The sequence below is a fragment of the Sander lucioperca genome, chromosome 1 (assembly GCF_008315115.2).
Source record: "Sander lucioperca isolate FBNREF2018 chromosome 1, SLUC_FBN_1.2, whole genome shotgun sequence".
In the NCBI taxonomy this organism is placed as follows: Eukaryota; Metazoa; Chordata; class Actinopteri; order Perciformes; family Percidae; genus Sander; species Sander lucioperca.
This window is the reverse complement of record NC_050173.1, coordinates 6,393,131-6,397,146: the sequence shown is the minus strand read 5'-3', so window position 1 is coordinate 6,397,146 and position 4,016 is coordinate 6,393,131. Positions and strand designations below refer to the sequence as shown.

At 36.3% G+C, this 4,016-nt stretch overlaps 2 protein-coding genes across 6 annotated transcripts in view; one reads left to right on the top strand and one right to left on the bottom strand.

The window, feature by feature from the left end:
• nfkb1 (nuclear factor of kappa light polypeptide gene enhancer in B-cells 1) overlaps window positions 1–4,016 on the bottom strand; it is a 1,201,612-nt gene that overhangs the window by 988,295 nt on the left and 209,301 nt on the right. The gene's annotated exons all lie outside the window — the stretch shown is intronic.
• The window catches only part of rest (RE1-silencing transcription factor), a 13,463-nt gene continuing 11,260 nt past the window's right edge, over window positions 1,814–4,016 (top strand). For all 5 annotated transcript variants that reach the window (XM_031313744.2, XM_031313747.2, XM_031313745.2 and 2 more), the window contains exon 1: window positions 1,814–1,975. The gene's annotated coding sequence lies outside the window, so the exon portion shown is untranslated. The remainder of the gene's footprint in view (window positions 1,976–4,016) is intronic.

Genomic DNA, 4,016 nt, shown 5'->3' with positions numbered 1-4,016 from the left:
TTCCGCTTACGATTTCAAAATAAAAGTCATTTACCGGAAGATGAAAACTTTTATTTTTTCCAGTACATTACTATTTATCGTAGGAAAATTGAGTTTGCATTCCTCAAAAAAACAATCCAAACAGATTCAAAACAGCAAGGCTTTATTGACAACACATATAAAAGATAAAATAAATAAAAAGTGCTTATAAAACCAAAATAAATACACTTTTAACAGTAATCAATTAGCTTTCTGTACATATATTATTGTATAACACATAATTTATATTTTGAGAACCTGGAAGAGTAAAACTGATAATAAAATATAAATAAAGATATATTTTTTTAATTTAATTTTTTTTAATTTTATTTTATTTTAAAAACGGAATTTAAATACACACTTATTTATGTCCGGTTATTATGTGGATATATTATGTTATTTACTGTATGAATAAAAATCTCGCTCTTGATTTCTTTTTATATATATTAACAAAAATATATAGAAAATATATAGAAATCCAGTCACGTGGTGGTGACTGAAGTAAAGCGGAAACGCCCCCATGTGGTGAAAAGATGTAACTACAACATCAGACTTTACTCATTTAATTACTATCTGATTAGGAATCAGGGAAATATGTTTGTGTATTTTTGTCGGTTCTTTATATGTATGTAATGTAATGTGATTCCATCTGTGTTGGACTTGTTTTTTATTAGTAGAAGAAAAGAAAAAGATCATTTAATACAGTATTATTTACTTACTTGTATTGATTATTCCCTCAACCACATCTAAAAATACCGATCCAAACGTCATCTCCCAAACCCACCAGACTCCATGTAAATAATGAGTACTTTTAGCCTGTATAGAGCCAGCATATTTCCACCAGACTCCATGTAAATAATCAGTACTTTTAGCGTGTATAGAGCCAGACTCCATGTAAATAATCGGGACTTTTAGCGTGTATAGAGCCAGCATATTTCCACCAGACCCCATGTAAATAATCAGGACTTTTAGCCTGTATAGAGCCAGCATATTTCCACCAGACTCCATGTAAATAATCAGTACTTTTAGCGTGTATAGAGCCAGACTCCATGTAAATAATCGGGACTTTTAGCGTGTATAGAGCCAGCATATTTCCACCAGACTCCATGTAAATAATCAGTACTTTTAGCGTGTATAGAGCCAGACTCCATGTAAATAATCGGGACTTTTAGCATGTATAGAGCCAGCATATTTCCACCAGACTACATGTAAATAATCAGGACTTTTAGCGTGTATAGAGCCAGCATATTTCCACCAGACTCCATGTAAATAATCAGGACTTTTAGCGTGTATAGAGCCAGCATATTTCCACCAGAATCCATGTAAATAATCAGTACTTTTAGCGTGTATAGAGCCAGCATATCTCCACCAGACTACATGTAAATAATCAGGACTTTTAGCGTGTATAGAGCCAGCATATTCCCACATGTAAATGGGTGAATTAAGGGATTATTTCAACCAAACCAGAGTGGTGATTGTTGGAACAGTGGAAAGATGAACCAAGACGGCTTTTGATAGTTTGATTTAGTTTCTGTCCACTTTGAATGAAGTGTGTTTTACCATGATAAAAGTACCAATTATTTACATGGAGTCTGGTGGGTTTGGTGAAGATGATTTTTTTTTATAACATTTTATATGTTGTTTCCCAGTGAATATTAGTAAAATAAGAGTTCCAAACTCTTACGAAGTAATTCCTTGTATGTTAATTGGTAACATTTATGACTTTTAATACTTATTCCGTTAACAATGAAGGTCGGATTTATAATGCCACTGATAAAACAAACCAGAGCGACGTGCTGACGTCACCCACCGTGCGTCAATGTGGAGGAATGTGCGGAAACTTCTTGTTCACTTTTCTCTCTGCGCCGCGTTCGTCGAAGAAGGGAAAAAAAAAATAACTTCTAAAACTGAAAAGAAGTGAAGACGAAGTGGAGTGAAGTGTGGAAGCGAAGAGCCGGTGAGTTTCCCCCGCTTTTCGGGACTAAATGTCGGGCTGAAAGTGCAGCTGTTGGCGGCTGAAAGTCGGAGCAGAACAACTGGAAAGTTGTTGGCAGTTTGGAGGAAAATGGAGTCGGTGAAGAAGGCGCTGTCCGGGGCTGATCAGCACCATGGCTAACACTCCGACACACTAACACATCCCAACGGCTCTTCATTTTAAACCTAACCGCCGAAAAACACTCCGTTAGTACTTTAAACTCACTTAAACTACCTAAATCAAAATGTCGCTTTTTGAAATTCGACTTTTAGCTAACTTAACGCTTCTTCCGCAAACTAACGTTAACTTTTGCTGACTTGTGTCGTCTTCCCGTCGACCAGACTCCATGTAAATAATCAGTACTTTTAGCGTGTGTAGAGCCAGCATATTTCCACCAGACTCCATGTAAGTAATCAGTACTTTTAGCGTGTATAGAGCCAGCATATTTCCACCAGACTCCATGTAAATAATCAGGACTTTTAGCGTGTATAGAGCCAGCATATCTCCACCAGACTCCATGTAAATAATCAGGACTTTTAGCGTGTATAGAGCCAGCATATCTCCACCAGACTCCATGTAAATAATCAGGACTTTTAGCGTGTGTAGAGCCAGCATATTTCCACCAGACTCCATGTAAATAATCACTACTTTTAGCGTGTATAGAGCCAGCATATTTCCACCAGACTCCATGTAAATAATCACTACTTTTAGCGTGTATAGAGCCAGCATATCTCCACATGTAAATGGGTGAATTAAGGGATTATTTCAACCAAACCAGAGTGGTGATTGTTGGAACAGTGGAAAGATGAACCAAGACGGCTTTTGAGAGTTTGATTTAGTTTCTGTCCACTTTGAATGAAGTGTGTTTTACGATGATAAAAGTCCTGATTATTTACATGGAGTCTGGTGGGTTTATGAATATAAGTAAAATAAGAGTTCCAAACAAATTCCGACACACTAACAACATCCCAACGGCTCTTTAATTTAAACCTAACCGCCGAAAAACACTCCTTTAGTACTTTAAACTCACTTAAACTATCTTTTATTCGACTTCTAGCTAACTTCCGCAAACTAAGTTTTGCTTAGCTAGCTCTTTGCATCCCAACCACGACTTTAAATAACTTTATATGAACTACACTGACTTGATATAACTTTACATTAAATAAAACGTCGAAAAAACAACAAACTCCTAAAAGAAAATACAAAAAAAGTAGAAAAAACCCCCTCAAAACGTTAAAAAAATAGCGACGAAAAAATTAATGTGATTGAATCGATACAAACCACGACTTTATATAACTTTAGATCAACTACACTGACTTTACATTAAGTATATATATTCGCTAAGTACCTCCCTTTACTTTTAGCTTCCCTACACCAAACTCCTATTCAAGTTTAACAGTGTTTAAGACTTTAGAACGTATGCGTTATCCGGGTGATTTAAGCGTTTCTTCTCTTTCTGTGTAGAAAGTCTGGTGACTTATCTTTTTGTATCTTGAAAACTTTCTGTAAATTTCTTCATATATGTTCTATCTAAAACTATAATGTTTGTTAAATGTCTGTGCCAGCCTCCGTGGTGTAGTCTGTTAAAGTCGCTGTTTTCCAGAGGGAGTTCTGAACGGCTCTGTTCTCCTTATGGCGCTGTCGACTGGGCTGTGGTGCTGTTTCAAAATGGCCGACAGTCACAAACACATTTTTCAGTCTGCTGAGTTTCCCCAACACAACTGTGTGTGTGTGTGTGTGTGTGTGTCTGTGTGTGTCTGTGTGTGTCTGTGTGTGTCTGTGTGTGTGTGTGTGTGTGTGTGTGTGTGTGTGTGTGCAGCATTTATCACAGTAACTAGATCAGAAGTGTAACTAACTGAGAAGTGTAACTAGTAACTAAATGAGAAGTGTAACTAGTAACTATATGAGAAGTGTAACTAGTAACTAAATGAGAAGTGTAACTAGTAACTAAATGAGAAGTGTAACTAGTAACTAAATGAGAAGTGTAACTAGTAACTAGATCAGAAGTGTAACTAGTAACTAA